The sequence below is a fragment of the Puma concolor genome, chromosome A1 (genome assembly GCF_028749965.1).
Source record: "Puma concolor isolate L17-30 chromosome A1, mPumCon1.1.hap2, whole genome shotgun sequence".
Taxonomy (NCBI): Eukaryota; Metazoa; Chordata; class Mammalia; order Carnivora; family Felidae; genus Puma; species Puma concolor.
In genome coordinates, this window is record NC_141667.1 from 28,354,992 (window position 1) to 28,375,287 (window position 20,296).

Genomic DNA, 20,296 nt, shown 5'->3' on the forward strand with positions numbered 1-20,296 from the left:
TCAGCCCTTTTTAATGCATTTTCAGAAAAAGGCAGGGTATACCTAGTGTAGTGGCTAGAACACTCACCCATCCATTTATCCATCCACCCATCCACTCATCAATCCATCTTTCAACAAATATTCACTGAGCATCTATGGTGCAACAGGCATGGGCAGGGCCCTGAGAACATGGTGTTTTGCTCAAACAACCCCCTTAGTACTTAGTCTGGTAGTGGAGAGAAGCTAGTAAAACTTACATGTACTTGACACAAGTATTAAGGGAGTTCTGCAGGTGTCATGCAAGCCAACAGTGGGAAGATGTGACCTGGTGGAGGAAACAGGGGGCTTCTCTGGGGAGGTTGCTTCAGGGATGAGGGGTAGAAAGCCCCTCCTTCTTATCCACAGCTCTGGGTATAACTGGGCATGGCAGACACTGCTGGTTACATTTTCCCCTTTGCTTTTGTCTCTTGCTTCAAAAGGAGCCCACAGAATCCAGGGGCCATAAAATGAAGGAAGCAGGACCCAAAGCTGTCAACATAGAGAGCTTTGTGATGGAGTAGATGTATATTTGGTTAGGTTTGGGCCTTTGGCAAAGGATATCCAGTTTTCCTTTGGTCCCCCTTCATTTCCCCTTTGGAATTTTGTTCCTTGTACTCTTTTCTATCCCTCCCTACACAACTGGTAATTTTAGGCTTCTTCTCCAGAACTCCCCATTGCCAGTAACAACCTCAGGCTAGAGGAGTATGTGGCTATTGAGCATTTGAAATGTAGCCAGTGTGACTGAGGAACTGAGTTTTAAAAGTTATTTTCAAAGAATTTACATGTAAATTGCTGCATGTGGCTAATGGCTAGTGTACTGGACACAGTGGGCTGGAGTTCAATACCTCCATCACTGCAATCAGGCCAGAGTTGTGCAGATGGGAGCTTGGGAAAAGGCTGGATGTGGGAGAGATGGAATGGGGAGAGCCCAGAGGATGCCAAGCTCTTGCAAAAGAACCTGGCATGCCAGTCAGAGTGACGTTCTGTTCCACCCTTGGGAGGAGGTTGCTAGGGAGAGCTTGTTAGGGAATGATCACATTGGGACAAGACTGAAGGGTTAATAATTAAGGTAAAGAGACCAAAAACCAGATTAAAGGCCACAAAATGGACCGTGGCACTTTTGGTGGAATCCTGGCCAGGAACTGCAATCTCTCTTTTAGAGAGATTTTTCTCCCTGGATTCCTTTAAGAACATTGCTTTCTGGATGTTCTTCTCACCCTGAAACTGAGCCGTATTTCTGCTTTTCTTGGACAACCATGCAACTGTTCTTAGATTCTTGCCTCTGTTTTCACAGATACTCATGGGTAGCAGAGGTAACCTTTCAAACCAAACACTCAGTGGGATAAATGATGGAGGATAAAGAGAGGTGGGTGTGGGGGACGGAGAACAGCCAGGGAAAAAAGAGGCATGCTTGGAGATGAGCAGGAAGACTGTATTCCAATACTTGTACTTCGGGATTTATTCTTGGGGCCTTGGTTCACCACGTGGTACCATGGGTAAATCTGCGGCCACAGCCTCACTTGCTCTACACTCTTTGAGGAATGGAAAAAGGGATTTCCCATCAAACCACTGCCAAGAATGGGTTTCTACTTGTTGAAAAATATCAAACTTTATGAAATCACTGGAGATCACTAAATCTTTAGTGCAATAATGTGGTCTATAAAATAAAAAATAGCAGCCAAATCCCCTGGTGCTTTGCAACACAGTTAAGATTACACAGTGCTTTTTCTGGATCTCTTTGCCCTCATGAATGGAAGGACTACTCACATTATTCAGTGTTACCCTGTTCTCCTTTGCTTGTGTTTCACTCAAACAAATCCTATGAGGCATTTGGCCTCAAGGGGCAGAAACCCAGAAAGTAGAAACACATAGAGGCTGGTTGTCTGGCTAGGTTGATTCACCAGCTGCAATGTCATCACATACTCCCAGGCAGGGTACATTATGGCATAGGGTCCTGTTGTGCCACAGCATTCATTCTGACAACTCATGGCAGTCCTTCTGCAAGTCTTTGCTAATTTTATTCCAGATACTATGAATTTCAGTCCATTTGTATGAAAAGCAGAAGTTCTCGCTGGGCTGAGGTAACTACAGTGGTGGTTCTCCATGGGGCAGACTGTGCTTCCCCCTGCCCCTACCCAGGGGACATTTGGTAATGTCTAGAAGTGTTATTTTATTATCATCACTAGGGGGGACATTTTGTCCTCCCTGGAACCTTAGGGAATATCTGGGGACATTGTTGATTGTTACAAGCAGGGTGGGGTTGGTGTCCTAGTGGCATCTAGAGGTTAGGGATGCTGCTGAGATCTCAGGGATGAACAGAACAGCCTCCATGACAAAGAATTATCTGCCCCAGAATTTTAACAGTGCTCAAGTTGAGAACTTTTGGCCCAAATGGAAAGCTCAGGCTTGGTTTTTGACAGTGAAATGTCATATGACTTTCAAAGGGCTATCACTTTTTCAATGTTGGAAAACTAGTAAATATCCTGAGGTGGTCTCAGGAAATCCTAGGACAATTTTGGCCACAAGTTTCTTCTACGAATGGCCCAGTTTCACATCTTCAAGAGTCTTTAACTTCCTCTGAAAGACAAGAGTGCATTCTCAGGGTTACACAGTCACGTTGGTCTCAGTGGGTCTAGATCCCATTTTACTGTAGTAGATACAGAGGCAAGCCATATGGCTTGGTTTCTCCATATGTAAAATGGAGTCTTAATACTTAATATGATGGATTTGTCAGCTGGGCCTGGTATCCTAAGGAGATGGAATAAGGGCATGGTATTTGAATTGGGATGAAGAGGGAAAATGTGAGTTAAATACGTCTACCTAATTCCGATGCCAAAATGGCAATAGGATATTGTAGGTGGGGAGAGGCAACCAGTAGCTTGTGAGATCCAAGCCAGCAGATTGTGCCTGGGACTCAGGGGGCCATTGGGCCATGAAATGATTTCCCTTGCTAATGGTAGGTGGAGAAGATCCAGGGCCTGGCACATATAAGTCTTTCCATGAAGTCTGTCATTGAGGTGGGAGGGAGGAGACATGCAGCAGTGACCATACTAAGGGGCTAAGAGGGGCACAGAAAGCTATGGCAAGAATTTATGTAGAGCTGCTTGGGAAAACAAGAATAATATTTCTTTTTCCTGATTTTCAAAGTAACACAGTTATTGTTGAAAATCTCTCAAGTACAGAAAACAGAAGAAGAAAATAAAAATCTCTAATAAAAGATATGAGAGTTTTGGTATATTCCTTTAGAAAAAGAGAAGGTTTCTCTGAGCAGGACAGGCTCAGAAGATTAAAGGGTCTTTGAGAACAGCAGCATGAGACCATGTAGATGATGACTGTTTTGGAATTATTTGCTCTGTGAGCCAAGATACGTGAGTCCCTGCCCTGGTTGAAATGGACAGCAGGACCGATGGGTGATGTGACAGAAGGACACGTGATCAAGTTCCCCTTACCTTCAGGGTTCATGTGGAAACCTTCCTTAGTTTTCACCTCCATGAATAGAAGAGTTCTTTAGCTGAAAGAGAAAATGACTCATCTTATTTAAGGATGACAGAAGAGGAGACATCATTTCTGACTCAATCTATGGCCCCAGCTTGACCACCATCACTGCACTTCAGTGACAGGCAGACGACAGCCCTAGTTTTTTGCAATTAGTTTTTTGGCAACTTTATTATGAAGTAATTTGAAACGTACAGAAAAGTTGCAAAAATCATAAAAAAGTAAAAGCCCATAAACCTTTCACTCAGATACCCTAACAGTTAAATATTTTACCACATTTAACTTATTCTTTTGTCTCCGCATACACAAATTATTACTTTTTCTGAATCACTTGAGAATAAGTTGCAGTCATGAGACCCCTTTTCAAAAAGTTTTTAAAAGTTATTTGTTTCTTTTGAGAGAGAAAGAGAGAGAGCAGGGCAGAGAGAGAGAGAGAGAGAGAGAGAGAGAATCCCAAGCAGGCTCTGCACCATCAGCGCAGAGCCCAGTGTGGGGCTCAAATTCGTGAAGTGTGAGATCATCACCTGAACTGAATGAAATCAAGAGTCAGATGCTTGACCAAGTGAGCCAGCCAGGCACCTCAGTCATGGTGCCGCTTAACCCCTAAATATGTCAGTGTGTTTTCCCAAGAATAAGGGTATTCTCTTACCTTAACAGTGTAATGATTAAAATCAGAAAATTAACACTGATACAGCACCACTATCTAATCTTTAGGTCTTACTCAAATTTTGACAGTCATCCTAATTGGGATAGGTTTTATGAAATTTGGTCCTAGAGACCTTGAGTAAAATTTATTCACAAGTCCCATCACAGCCATGGCTGACTTTGGGCATTTGGCCACTCCAACATGAAGCTCAGGTTTGATTCTATCTCATGGAACACAGGAGCACTGGCTGAAGAATGCTTTTCAAAGTGTGACTAACTTTTGGTGAGGACAAAGTTGATCATTGGGCTGTCAGGTATGGGCTTGTCCCATTTAGACTATGCCCATCACGGATCACGGTTCCCACCTTGCTCCTTCCAATATATCTGGCCCTGGGTTTTATATAGGACATTTTAAACTCTTGAAACTGACTGGCCTCAGTCTGTGGGGCACAAGGTGACAACTGCTAGTTGTACCACTGTGATAACAAAAACGATTTCAGGACTTGGATACAAAATTGGCCCATACGTGTCTGCACTTTTTAAAATTTGCTTTGGTGTTTGGACAGCAATTCCTAATTTAGTGCCCGATCCTGTCTTGCACGTTCCTTGATAAAACAGTCTAGCTAGAGTAGCAGACCAAATAATGCCTTCAAATAATTTTTATTTCTTCAAAATTCAGAACCCTTAGGAATATCCTTCGAGGAATTAAGTGCTGAATACTCTCCATGCTGATCCAGCTGATGGAGGAGGACGTGACAAGCGGGCCACTGAGGATCTCTCTCACACACACCCCACCATCTCAACATTACTGATACTACCAAAATGAATGGAGAGCCCAGACATCTTTGCAGTAGAAGGCTATGATGTGACGAAGGCCACCTGAACATCAAACAGCCAGCCCCAAGGCACTTGATAATGAGGTGTCTGGTGAATCCAGAGTCTGTAACACAAATGTCTGGGGCAGCTTTCTCAAAAGCCACCAATTTCTCTCCATGTAGTACAGTGATGCTGAATTTTTCTTTTCCTTTTTTTTAAAGATTTTATTTTTAAGTAATCTTTATAACAAATGTGGGGTTTGAACTTACAACCTTGATATCAAGAGTTTCATGCTGTACCAACTGAGCCAGTCAGGCACCCCTGGTTTTCATTTATAAAACTCTGAACATTCTAGAATGCATTTAAAATTCTGAGAATAATTTCAGGACTTACTGCGCTCTTTTTGATAATGTCCTAGGTCTGTTCAGAAGGATCCAGACTCTTTTTACACTCTTGCAGGAAGCCCTAAGTGGTCAGCTGAGGCTAGGGAAGGTGCAGAGGGAGTGGAGCACAGGACAAAGGCTCCATTGGGGGTAGAAAATCTAGAATGCCAAGCAGTACCAGTGATAGTTCTGAGGCAAGAGGCCATAAAGGAGATCACTGTCTTCCCACTCATTTTGCAGTTCAACAAACATTAATTGAACAACAGACCTTGGGCTCACTTCATTCATTCATCTGTTTACTCATTCAGCATTTATTAAGTACCTGGCACATCATTTAGCTTTTGTCATTCTCTGCCCCAACTTCTGCATATACTCAGTCTTGCTCTGTGCCCTATGGGGGCACACCCTATGGGGGGTGACTTGCGTGGCTGTCTTGCCCTTCAGCTTCAGGTTGGGCTCCATCCATGGCAGCAGAGGGTGGGGGAAGAGCACATCAGGGAAATATTTCCCTCCCTCCCCGCCTTCCTCGTAGCTTAGTTCTGGTAGTGGTTGTGTCTCTACCACCGCAGCTCCAGTTGGGCAGCCTTTCTTCCATGGCTCCAGCCTTCACGAGTCCCAACAAAATCCCTCCCTCCCCATTCACCTTTATGGGGAAAGGGTGGTGACAAATTCCCTTGTTAGTTCTCTCAACCCTGCCCACAGGTATGTCAATGGTCTCTTTATTATATTTTCTTAAAAAATCCTAGCTTGAGTAGAACATCTTCTTCTTGTCTGACCCTGACCAATACAGCCCTTTAATATACGCTAAATTGTTTTCTGATTTCTCTGGACAGGCTGGAAAGATGGAAAGTTTTGTGCATAGTTTCTAACACTATGCTACACCACTGCAAGGTGGGGATGCATAACTTAACAGAAGCTCCTGGGGAAAATAATCTCAGAAATGGAGTCCTTTATACACTCTAGTATTCTGTGTCAGTCAAAAGCCAACCTAATCTCTGGCCACATAATTAGAAGTACAGTGTCCAGGACAAGGGAGGTGATACTGAGCCTTCATTAGCTCCCACCCGGAGATCTAGGCACAGTTCTAGGCTTCCCACTTTAAGTGAAGACATATTAATTGTTTCAAGGTCTGCCATATACAGCAGAGATCAAAGAGGCCATAAGTTCTCTATTGCAACTAGTCTGTTATTGTGCAAAAGCAGCCACAGACAACCGATAAACCAATAGGCTTGGCTGTGTTCCAACAAACTTTATTTACAAAAACAAACAAGTAGCTGGATTTGCCTGTAGGCCTTACTTAGCTAACCTCTGATGTATAAAGGAAAAAAAAAATTTTCTGGGTGTGTCCAGAAGGCAGAAGTTGGATCAATGTATAGAAATTCCAGAAAGGCAGGTTTTTTTTTTTTTTTTAAGATTTAAAAAATTTTAAAAATGTTTATTTATTTTTGAGAGACACAGAATGCAAGTGGGGGTGGGGCAGCGTGAGAGGTAGATACAGAATCTGAAGCAGGCTCCAGGCTCCAAGAGGTCAGCACAGAGCGCGATGTGGGACTCAAAAATCACAAACGGCGAGATTATTACCTGAGCCAAAGTCAGAATGCTTAACTGACTGAGCCACCCAGGTGCCCCAGAGAAAGGCAGATTTGTGGTAAATTTCAAGGAAAATCTTTCCAATGGTGACTACCATTTCCAAGTAGAGTGATATGTTTCATGAGGCAGTGGGTTGCTCATTGTAAGGTTTTAAACAAAAGGTTAAGTGTTAGAGAATAATTTTCTGCAAAGCACAAAAAGTCAGTCAGATGATGTGGGAGGCAACAGTCTCTCATATTTTTATTCACGTAGCATAGTACAGCACACATAGGGGGTCCTCTAGATTTTATGTTCCCAGAGGAAAGAGACTATGTCATATCCATCCTTGCGTCTTGCCCACGCCTGAAACCCTAGTATAACGTTTTAAACATGGTAGGTGTGACTGATACATGTTTTGTCAATGTGGCTCTATAAGTAAAATCTTGCTGACAGATTAATGAAACTAATTTGTCTTCTGTACAGCCATAACTACTAGTCATTAAATTAGTTCAATTATCTCTAATAAGCCTCAACATTTGCGGATTTTCACTGAAAAGAATAGATGTAACAGTCAACATTTATCTAGTTCTGAAAATATGGCAGCTACTGTGCTAAGAATTTTAAAACTTTTTTTAAATGTTTATTTATTTTTTGAGAGAGAGAGAGAGAGAGAGAGAGGAGGAGGGGCAGAGAGAGAGAGGGAGATACAGAATCCGAAGCAGGCTCCAGGCTCCGAGCTGTCAGCACAGAGCCCGTTGTGGGGCTCGAATTTACGAACTTCGAGATCATGACCTGAGCCGAAGTCAGACACTTAATTGACTGAGCCACCCAGGCGCCCCTGTGATAAGAATTTTAATAGGCATTCTCCCTCTCTCTCTCTTTTTAATTTTTGAGTAAACTCCATACTGTTTTCCAGAATGGCTGCACCAGTTTACATTCCCATCGACAGTGCAAAAGTGTTCCCCTTTCTCTGCATTCTTGCCAACATCTATTGTTTCCTGAGTTGTTCATTTTAGCCATTCTAACAGGTGTGAGGTGGTATCTCATTGCGGTTTTGATTTGTATTGCTCTGATAATGAGTGATGTTGAGCATCTTTTCATCTGTCTGTTAACTATCTGGATGTCTTCTTTGGAAAAGTGTCTATTCATATCTTCTGCCCATTGCTTCACCGGATTATTTTTTGGGGGGATGTTGAGTTTTTGACAAGTTCTTTACAGATTTTGGATACTGACCTTTTATCCAATAGGTCATTTACAAATATCTTCTACCTTATGACCCAGAATTGCACTACAAAGGATATAAAAATGCTGATTTGAAGGGACACATGCACCCCAATGTTTATAGCAGCATTATAAAAAATAGCTAAATTATGAAAAGAGCCCAAATGTCCACTGACTGATGACTGGGTAAAGAAGATGTGATATATATATATATATATATATATGCACAATGAAATATTATTCAGCAATCAAAAAAACGAAATCTTGCCATTTGCAACAATGTGGATGGAACTAGAGTGTATTATGCTAAGTGAAATAAGTCAGTTAGAGAAAGATAAATATCATATTTCCCTCATATGTGTAATTTAAGATACACAACAGATGGGGGTGCCTGGGTGGGTTGGTCGGTTAAGTGTCTGACTCTTGGTTTCTGCTCAGGTCATGATCTCGTGGCTCTGCCCGGCAGGGTTGAGCCTGCTTGGGATTCTCTTTCTCTCCCTCTCTCTGCCCCTCCCCCACTCATACTATCTCTGTCTCTCTCAAAATAAATAAATAAATTAAAAACCAACAACAACAACAACAACAACAACAACAACAGATGAACATAGGGGAAGGGAAGGAAAAATAAGATACAAACAGAGAGGCAGGCAAACCATAATAGATTCTTAAGTACAGAGAACAAACTGAGGGTTGCTGGAGGGGAGGTGGGTAGGGGCTGGGCTAAACGGGTGATGGGCATTGATGAGGACACTTGTTGGGATGAGCACTGGGTGTTATACAGAAGTGATGAATCACTGAATTCTGGGTTCTATTCCTGAAACCAATACTACACAGTATGTTAACTAACTTGAATTTAAATAAATAAATTAAAAAAGTAATAGGCATTCTCTTATTTAATTCTCCCCCAAAACCTATGAGGTAGGTAACATTACCATCCCCATTTTTATTGATGAAGAAATTGAAATTCAGAGAAGCCTCATAGCTGGAAAGTGGCATCACCAAACTTGAACAGGAATTTCTTTGATGCCCAAGGCTGTGATCCAACCAAAACTTCACTCTGCTTTTCATTCATTCACTCATTCATTCATCTATTTATTATTCAACAAACATTGATTGGTTGCCTGCTATTTGTCAAGCACAGTGTTTTGGGTTCTGAAGATAGAGCTGTGAATATAAACAGATCAAGTCCATGCTCTGAAGCAACTGACATTCTGGCTGGGATTTAGCAGGAGTAGATAGACTATTACATAAGAAGATATTAAGTGGTAATGTATCAGAAGGCACAGAAGTTAAAAAGATAATAAATAAGTCTCATCCGCACCAGAACTTCAGGGATAATGCCAATTGGTGAATTTACCAAATCTCTTTCTTGTTTACTGCCATTACCCCAAGTTTAGACTTTAGTCTTGATGAATTGTCAGATACACTCAGATTAAGAAGGAAGCTTCAAGAATTCTGGCAACTGAGGGGCGCCTGGGTGGCTCAGTCGGTTGAGTGTCCAACTTCGGCTCAGGTCATGATCTCACAGCTCCTGAGTTTGAGTCCTGCGTTGGGCTCTGTGCTGACAGCTCAGAGCCTGGAGCCTGCTTTGGAAACTGTGTCTCCCTCTCTCTCTGCCCCTAACCCACTTGCATTTTGTCTCTCTCAAAAAGAAATAAACATGAAAAAAATTTTAAAGAATTCTGGCAACTGATACAGATCATGTATGGCAGTGTGTATACATGTGTGTGATAGGTGTATGAAGCCTTCAAAGGGAAAATGACCCAATAAAGCACACAAGAATCATTCTTCAAGGGCAAGTCAAATCTGAGCACTATTAAAATGGGAGACCAGAGGCAACATATGGAAAGGAGTGGAAGGAGCTAGTTCAGTTAACCCAAAAGTAAAGAAGAAAAATAATTCAGTTAAAAAATGGGCAATAGACATTTTCCTAAAGAAGACATACAGATGGACAACAGACACACGAAAAGGTGCTCAATACCATGCATTATCGGGGAAATACAAACTACAATGAGATATCAACTCACACCTGTCAGAATGGCTAAAATCAACAACAGAAGAAACAACAGAGGTTGGCGAGGATGCAGAGAAAAGGGAACCCTCTTGCACTGTTGGTGGGAATGCAAACGGGTGCAGCCACTGTGGAACACAGTATGGAGGTTCCTCAAAAAGTTAAAAATAGAACTACCCTATAATCCAGCGATTGCCCTACTAGGGATTTTCTCAAAGAATACACAAATACCAATTTGAAGGGATACATGTACCCAAAGTTTATAGCAGCATTATCAACATTGGCCAAATCATGGAAGGAGCCCAAATGTCCATCAACGGATGAATGGCTAAAGAAGATTACAATGGAATATTAGTCAGCCATAAAAAGAATGAAATCTTGCCTTGTGCAACAATGTGGTTGGAGCTAGAGAGTGTTATGCTAAGTGAAAGAAGTCAGTCAGAGAAAGACATATATCATATGATTTAAAAAAAACAAAAGCACTTAAGCAACAAAACAAACCACAAAGGGGGAGAAAAAAGAGAGGAAGACCAAGAAACAGACTATTAACTATAGAGAACAAACTGAGGGTTGCTGGAGGGGAGGTGGATGGGGGGATTTGCTAAATAAGTGATGGGTATTAAGGAGGGTACTTGTGATGAGTGCTGGGTGTTGCATGTAAGTTGTATGTATGAATCATTCAATTCTGCACCTGAAACTAATATTACACTGTATGTTAACTGACTAGAATTTATATACAAACATGGAAAAAAATAAGGAATAAAGATACCTCTGTTTCTCTTTTCTGAAGCACAGAAATATGAAGAGCTTATATCCACCTGCCAGCCCCAAGTATTAAAAATCAATATTTATAACCAATGCTTCAATAGAGAGAGTGTCTGACCTGTATATAAGGCAGAGGCAGACACACTAATTTGGGTCAAGGGAGAGGGCCTTGTTTAGGGGGAACAGAGCTGCCAGAATGCCTGAAGTACAGGGAACCAGGGGAAATTCCAAAACCATGATGGAGATGGAGATTGAAGGCGAGGGAGTAAGAACGCTAAGGGTCAACTAAGGTAAAGCCAAATACCTTGTCAGGTCCAACAGGCAAGTCCTGACTGGGAATGGGGGACAGAGTCCAAAGGTCAGGGGCTAAGTAAACACAAGTTCGGAGAAAGAAAGTGTGTCTTTTTGGATGTCAACAGCCAGGGGCACGTGTGGATGGCCTAGTTAAAGGTACAAGGTAGGAATCCACAGGGAGTAGTAATACAAAGTATTACTCTGGCAGTTGCAGAATTCCTTTGGTTTATAGATTGCAAGGTGATTTTCAGATTAGTGAGTGTCGATGGCATCAGCATAGTCTTTTTAGAAAAATGGTTAGAAACAGAGAACACAAATAATTAGTGAACATTTATTGATTGCCAGACGCTGCTTTTCAGGACTTGCATGCGTGGTCCCATTTAATCTTCACAGGTCCGTGTTGAGCACAAAGCTCCTTAACAGAGACCTAATTAAAAAATGATTGAAAATAGGAGTGACATTTGGAGGGAAACTATAAAATGTCATCATTGTGAATAAGTACTGTCATTCCTTCAAACATTTACTCATATGTTTCTTCAGCCATTAGTCACTGAGCACCTAACATGTGTGGGGGTACTATTTAGGGTCTCTCTGTGGATGATTCTTATGGATTTCATTGTTCAACAGAGAGGCCATAGAAGAAGCAAAGAATTGTGAGTTGGAAAATCCGGCTTTCATTGCTAGCTCTGCCTCTAACTAGTGCTGTGGTCCTTGGACATGTCACTTTTCCCCTCTGTTTAATGTTCTAGTGTAAAACCAGAAGCCAGGACTACATGATGGTTGAGGTCTTTTAGAATTTAACATTAAAGTATTTCATAGCTTTTATAGTATGTTGCAATCTATAATGAATATCCACGTATATCCTATCATTATACCCCCATCTCCATCCAGTAAATAGTAATATTTACTTTAAAGCTTTAGAGGTGGGAATTTGTCAGGGCTTGAACCAAGTTCCTCTTGTCTTTCCCCTGGAACCCTTTGCCTTCTATGTATGAGTTCATGCTTCATTTCCAGAAGAATTATAAGGGGATCAGAGGAAAAGAAAGAGATGCAGAAGACAAGGAGAAGTTGGAAGTAAAAAGGAAGATGTGTCAATTCTCAGGGGCTTTGTGTGTTGTCTTTGAAATCATTTAGGGTTGCTATGATCACTGAGAAAATATATCCAAAGGCACAAGGAGAGAAATCTTCTAGTTGGAGGAAATTACATGGAAACAGATTTGAGTTCAATAAAAGCCCACTTGCCCATTACTGGGAGAACAATAAATGAGTCATGTTAGAAGGAAGAAGGCCTGGGCTTGAAAGGAAAAATAATTGTTTAATGTTTATGGTGTCCCAAGCATGAAGTGAGATATCTGGTAGGAGACAAACTCTTTAAGCAGAGACTACATGAAACCCTAGAGGGGTTACTGATGAGGATCAGGACAGAAAGAACAGTTAAGAGGGCTTATTTCAACTCTGAAATGCTATGATTCTTAGGCTCTAGGCTTGCGATTTAAGCTATAGTCTATAAATCCCTAAATCCAGAATTTAGATACTCCTGAAATCATCTGCTAGGAAAACTCAAGGCCCTTTTGTAGCTACTGATATTCAGGCCAAATTCCTCAAATTCATTTCTTTCCAAGAAGTTCCTTGTATGGATCCTTGGCAGAATATCCACCCTGACCTCCTGGTCTTGGCATTTCTGACCTCTCATTCTTGCCAAATATCCAGGATGGGAACTTCTCCGGAGGCCAGAGTTGAAGCCAAAGTTGGACCCACATACTGAAACTCTAGTCCTAACCATCAGTAGATTAACAGGGAGACCCTTGCATTTGTCCACTGCCCTTGTTTTCTAAAGTGTTTTCCACCTGCTAGCTTTACCAGAAGCATATAGGTCAACTGGCATTCTCTGAGGGTAATAACTTTAACAAGAGAAAGGATGTAGAAGTGCTTCATAATAGTGAAACACTGTGAAAGGTTAGAAGTTTTATGAGTGTTACAACCTGCTCAAGGTCACAGTTTGGCAAAGCCATATCTAAAGCACATTACTTCAAATCCTTTTGAGAGTGAGTATAAAGTAAATAAAGTGTATTGCTGATAATTTAAAAAGAACCATAGTCCAGGTCTTCTTGATTGACTACCAGGGAAAGGTAGAGTTTACAGTTGGATTTTACAAGCACGACAATACCAAATTGGGATCACTGAAAAGTAGAGTAATTGTTCCAGTCCAGTGAACAGCCATGGCATAAATGTGACTCTGCACAAATTGGCCAACGGTCATTGTGACTGGGGCAACCATAGGTTGGATGCAGGGATGAGGCAGCCACTAGTAGTGGACCTGAATGAAATGGCTTTCTGTTTATTGTAGTTCAGAGACCGCAGTACAAATCCATCTTCCTAAAGAAGCTTATAGCATCTACAAGCCAGGGTTATACTCCTAATTAAAATGACAATAAAAAACAACTTACAACTGATGAAAAGACTTTATCCAGAATTCTCAAGGAATTGGTTTAAAAAAATAATCCCCAATTGATCGCAATATTAAGAACATTTAAAAAAATGTTACCTCTCTCCTGATCTCTAAATCCCCAGGAGGGGGCTTATGAAAAGGTTCTTTATGCATTTGAAGCCATTAATACTATAAATGGGGAAAGAAAATACTTTTTAAATTAAAATAGCAGATTGTTATGATTTTGGTAATATGAATTGAGAACACCTTTTTACCTGCAAATACAAGAGAATAAATATTTCCTGATTTTAGTATCCAAGGTTTAGGATTATTTAGGATTAGTAGCTAAAATTGTTTCTACTTTATACTGTATAATCAGGGAGATTGTTTAGAGAGGAATGTTAGGAGAAAATCTGTATTAGCTTTCCTGTGACTTCAGCCAGTTGGGGACCATCAAAATGATATTTGTCTCTGGCCCTTGAACTGTTTTCTCCTTCAATCTTGAGGCAGTGTAGCTAATAACCCTTGTGGAGTAGCAAATAATTAGCATGTGTCAATGCTGACACCTCTGTTTTTCAATCTGGTTGTTTGTTTGTCAGATGTTGCTTTTTTTAGGGGTAGTTGAACTTGGCAGAATCATAAGCTGTGCTTGTGTTTACTTTTTTGCTCCCAAGACTAATTTTACAGTGTTGTTTGGGGGGGGGGGCAGTGAGTGGTGATGGTAATGAGAACATCTGAAAACATTAATTTGAGAACTGAAATGTCAACATGGGCACAAGGGACTAATTCCCTAGCTGATGGAAATCTTTAGCTTGAGGGTGTCATGTGCAGTTTCTTTTAGTCCCATAAACCAGGGGGCCTGGCTCCCCAGACTGAGGAGAACATAGCATCTAGTTGGATGATTTGCTTTACTTTGAGGTTCCTTAGGTCCTATATTTGTTCCAACAGCTTCATCTCAGGCTCTTCTGTTTTTTTTTTTTTTTTTTTTTTTCTTCATGGGTTTTGGTGACATTTTTCCAAAGTAGCCCTATTGTATCAATCATTCATTTTTATTAAAGCAAATTTGTGTGCACTATTATGGTTATGTCCTAGCATACAGCATATTGGCTAGCATGATACATTGCATACAGGTGGTATTGTCCAATGATAGGCACAAAATTTTATATCAGACTTAAAGAGATATAAACATGACGTATGCCACCTTCTAGCCATGTCACCTTCAGGAAGACGTAAGTTCCTTGAATCTCAATTTCTTCATCTGTTAAGTGGGAATACTGTTAGCTACCTCTTTAGATTATTGTGGAGATTCAATGCACAGTATCTAGAAAAGAGCAAGTAATTAATACATGCTAATGATATTAATGGTTAACATTGTTTGCACATTTGTTATGTGCCAGGAATTAGGGAAATTCTCAAAGCAACTGGAGGAAATAAGAAATTAAAACTACTATTATCTTCACTTTGCTGATGGGAACAAGACAGGTTAAGTACTTTCTCAGCATCCAAAAGATAGGAAATGTTCATGCCAGAATTCCAGAGTCCACAGTCTGGCCACTACTCCACATGTAAGAAGACTGGACAGCAAGGGTTTCGCCACCTTGGGTAAGAACTACCTGAATATGGATCCTAGGGCAACACCTAAGACCTGAGGAACCCTCTTTGCTCCTGACCCCTTCTCTTTTCCATGCGTCCTCATTCATACCTAAGCCAGTAGCAGGGGAAGAGAGAGAAGGACACAACAGGCAGGTGAGGGCATCCAACAGACCCCTGGCAGGCTGCTCTGGAGATCGACCTCACATTCAGCTGTGAGATTGTTGACTGAACACATACGGCAGGTGCTGTATTCTGTGTTCACATAATTAGCAAGATTTCATACCTTCCAAAGTTATTTTATTAGAAGGGAGGGGCGAATACTTTAAAATATATATCGACTCTATTAATATACTGAAAATTACAACTAGAAATACCATGATCTTATTATACTATTATCATTAGGTTGTCCTGCAAACATCCACTGTCCACAAACTTAAATACAAATCACTTTTGCTATCAATACTAAATTCTCTTAAATCCAAGACCTGAAGTTCAGGAACTGTTTTATGAACTCATACCTGCAGCTAAAAAGGTGTTCAACTTAGATCACAGAGATCATGGCACTTGGCTCTTTGAAACGAAATACATAGAATGTTGTCCGTCAATTGATGAACGGGTACATAAAATGTAGTGTGTCCTAATCATGGAATATTATTTGGCAATACAAAGGGAATGAAGTAATGATATATGCTGCAACATGGACAAAGCTCAAAAACATTATCCGGGGGGAAAGAAGCCAGTCACAAAAGACCTCATATAGTATGATTCCATTTATACCAATTGTCCAGAAAAGACAAGTCTACAGAGACACAAAGTAGATTCATGGTTGCTCGGGGCTGGGGGCAGGGGAGAAAGGGGAATGGGAATTTGCTGCTAATATGTACTAAGTTCTTTTTTGAGGTGATGAAATGTTTTCAAAGTAAAATTTGAAAATGGTTGCAGAACTCTGTAAATATTCTAGAAACCACTGAGGTGTATACTTGAAACAGGTGTACTTTATGGTATATAAATTATATCACATAAAGCAGTTCAAAAGAAATGTCAGTGTGTTATTTCCCCTACTTACTTACAAAAATGATAATAGATATTCTTTTATGTTCAGCAGCCCTCATGATTAGCAATACTCATTTTGGATAAACAGTGATGAACATGAAAGTATTTACTTACCCTCTACCCCTCTCTACCTCCACAATGCCTTAATAATTAATCTTGTCCTCACCTGTAACCTGTCTGTCAAGTATTTGCTGGGAAATCAGAGTTCCAGAGATAATTGGTCCTCCATCTATTAAGTACAACTTTTAGGCCAAACCTTCGAATCTGCCTCCATCTCTGGCCCCTATCCTGTGTTCTCTTTCTTTTTCTTCCAAAACCTCACTGCCAAAGATTCAGTGTTCCAAATCAGAGCTGACCCAAAGCAAAGCCTCTGAAGCTCCAGATTGCAAAGGGAACCAGAGCTATTGTTAATGAATACAAAGTACTATAGATAAAAACTGAAGGAGAAAAGAAAAGATGGTGGCATACCCTCTCCTTTCTGGATGATGGTAGTGGAAAATGCAGGCAGCTTTAATTTCAAGAGCGGGCACCACAGCAGGAGTTAGACCAGAACAGGGATGCCAGTTGAGAGAACTCAAAAATTACGGTTGGCATTCAGGCACTGAGGGAAAAGTGTTTTCATCTTGAGTGTCCTGGATTTGCTCCACATGCTGTACAGGCAACTAGGTCAATGGGAAAATTGTGTCCCTTGGATAGAAATTCCAATCCAGTTTTTAGATATTGGGAGTCTTGTTTTCCACTCAGCTTTTCTGCATGCCTAACTGAGCTGCACGGAGATGAGCCACCATGGAGCTGTGCCACTCTGACAGAGCCCCAACTCTGCATTCTGTGTCTCTGGTCCAACAAGGTCAGGGAGGATTTATACAAAAGTCAAGGTATCAACCATGGCGAATGTGGAGTTGGGGCTTAATGGGTTTTAAGATAAGTTGGGGTTAACTGGTTTTCAGGAAGCCCTGAAATATCTATAGATTCCAGTACCTTGGCTATATCCACTCCTTCATTGAGAGATCACTATATCATATAAGTCTTGATCACTTTATGCAAGGTTAATGTTTTCTTCCCACTCTGACACCTGTTTCCTCTTTCCTTTTGTTCCTTCCTCTTCCTTTACCTTCCATCCTCTGCCAGTGGCAGAGTAGTTTACCTCCTTTTCACTTGCACAGAAGGCAGGTAATGTGCCAAGCAGTGGGGTGAGAGTGGGTACAATGATTGGATTCTGCAAATATACTTTCCCTGTTCCCTCATCTCCCAGAGACCTGATCCTCACCAAGAAAGACAGACAGACAGACAGACACACACACACACACACACACACACACACAGAGAGAGAGAGAGAGAGAGAGAGAGAGAGAGAGAGAGATTTCCTGTGGCACCAGGAAATCTGCCCAGAATCTAAAGAAGCCCAGTGACTCCAGTGACTTACTCTGGGCATCTGCAACCAGACAAAGTTTGGATGCTTGCCTCAGAATGCAGAGGGCAAAGGCAAAGCTTGCCAGATTTACTAAAGGTGCTTGGTAGGGTTTATTCGCTGATCTGAATGAACATCCTCAATGACAAGCCTGTGCAACTCAAAAGAAGCCCTACCTGTTTGATGATTACCCCTTGGCAAGCTGACTCTGCAGGCAGATTAGCATTTGCCTTGTGATATAAAAGGCCTCGACTGCCCCCCCCCGACCTCATCTCAAAAACAGAACCCCAATAATTGGATAACTTGCTTGTTAATGATGGTTGTACTTGTTTCCTTTGGCTTATTTGGTTTACAGCTCCTGTGCAAAGAACCAAAATGGCCAGATTCAAAGCAGCTGTGGTTTCAGCAAAGCAGAATGAATGAGCCAGGAGAAGGGGAGGAACTGAGAGGGGTGAGGGCCAATGCAGCAGGACAAGCTGGAGGGGGTGAGCCATGAATCCTTCCAATTGCAGGCTTGAGCTTACCATGCCATCACTGCATTAGCGGCACCTGAGTTCACCTGGGTTCCATGGAACATGTCACACAGGATGGAACGTGTGTTTCTGAAGGAGCTGGCACTGGCCATGGAGCTTGGGCTATCCTCTCAATCCTTCTTGTCAAAAATCACTTTCCAGACAGAAGTGGGATTAGCTCTAAAACTGTGTAAAGTCAGGAGCCTAGCCACAACAGAGGGCACAGATGGAAACCTTCTCACAATATCATTTGTTCGGATGATATTGTGAGTTGAATTGCATTCCCCTAAAAGAGATGGTTAAGTCTCCCATACTTAGGAATGTGACCTCATTTGGAAATAGGGTCATTGGAGATATATTAGTAAAGATGAGGCCATACTGGTAATAATGGGCCCTTAACCAAGTATGACTGCTATTTTTCTAAGAAGTAGGGAAGAGACGTAATGTACACACGTAACAACAGAGGCAGAGACCGGAGTGATGTAGCCTTCAAGCCAACGAATGCCACGGATTATGGCCACCACCAGAAGCTAGCAAGAGGCAAGGAAAAATTCTACCAGAGTCTGAGAGGGAATGTGCCCCTGTGGAAACCTTGATTATAGACTTCTAGCCTCTAGAACCGTAAGAAAATAAATGTTGTTTTAAGTTATCCAGCTTTGGCACTTCGTTATGGAAACTCTAAGAAACTAACACAGATGGTTTGTGCCTGAGTGGGCTGGTGTGTTTATATAAACATCTTTTCTGTGATAAATTCATACTTTTATGAACCAATTTAAAACTTGCTAGTATTTTTAATTAGTGAAAATAGTTAGAAAGTGTGGGATGTGGTCAGCCTAATACTGGCATAGCACAGTCCTATTCTAGTATGGCATCTGGTCCTCCGGTGGGAAAGTTGCTACTGCCCTAAAAGGAGCCAGTGATGGCATTCTGAGTTCACTGCTATGAAATCTTGTTAATTTCTATGAAAGGAGAGATCTAACCACTGGAAGGAGGTTTAAGAATGATTAAGGAGACTTGGATATTGGACAGATGCAAAAACCGCACAGGCAAATGGGAGCCAAAAGCATATGTATACTATTGGTACTTCCCCAGCAGGAGTGGAAGGAGGTACAGGAGAGAGGTAGTCCTAGAACCTCACCCTTCAATCTTCCTTCTGGCTTTGATGTTGCCACACACATTAGTATGTGTTCCCAGCAAAGTCACTAAAACCTCTAAGGGCTTCCATTTCCTTCAGGGGAAATTGCTTTCTTCATTTATCAACCCCTCCATATAACGCAGAGGAAGAAAAAGGTAAATTAACTCAACCTCCACATCCCAGATTTTTAGAAAAGCTTTGTGTAGTCTCTAAAGCTTTTAGTCCCTTGGTTCTATGTCCAGAACACTCAAGACCATCAACATCTGCATACTCCAGGATCGTGACTCCTTTTTCGACAATATAGGCTCCATATGCAGAAAGGCTGCCAACCCAAAAGTTATGTTGTGAGATCTGAATATATTACTGGATACATTGTTTTATTTTATTATTTCTTAAAAAAGCAAATCCCTGACATCAAGCTACTTTATCCCTACCTATTTCAGTCTATACATCTGGCAATTGTGACTCTATTCTTACCTAACTATAGTATTTTCAGATCTAATATAATTAATAATTATTATTTGGTATCATCTCATCTGGATCTGGTTGTATTTTTGCAATTCAAAACAGGACAGAAATTAATGAATTAGTCTGTAAATTCTTCAGTTGGAAAGAAACTCAGATAAGCAACTGCTATTAATATCCAGTCAAGACAGAAGGCTACATGTCCTGTTTTCACATACCATAGACTGTTAGTACGTAACAAAGGACTCTGGTGGTCACTCAGCTCAACTTTTTACTTGACAGATGGGAAGACTGAAGCCCTGAAAAGTCATGTAACATGAATAGTTATATGGCAAGTTAGAGGCCAAGGTAGGATTGTGACCCAATCCTCTGATCCCCATGCTATAGCAGACTGTCTCTTTAGGAATGGAGATGCCACAGGCTTTCTTAGTAAGTAAATCTATTATTTAATTCTGGTTATTGTCTCTGCTCACTAAACTCCCAAT

At 41.2% G+C, this 20,296-nt stretch overlaps 1 protein-coding gene across 4 annotated transcripts in view; it reads right to left on the bottom strand.

The window, feature by feature from the left end:
• PRLR (prolactin receptor) overlaps positions 1 to 20,296 on the bottom strand; it is a 166,793-nt gene that overhangs the window by 45,734 nt on the left and 100,763 nt on the right. For all 4 annotated transcript variants that reach the window (XM_025924319.2, XM_086676933.1, XM_086676926.1 and 1 more), the window contains one exon: positions 3,468 to 3,529. The gene's annotated coding sequence lies outside the window, so the exon portion shown is untranslated. The remainder of the gene's footprint in view (positions 1 to 3,467; positions 3,530 to 20,296) is intronic.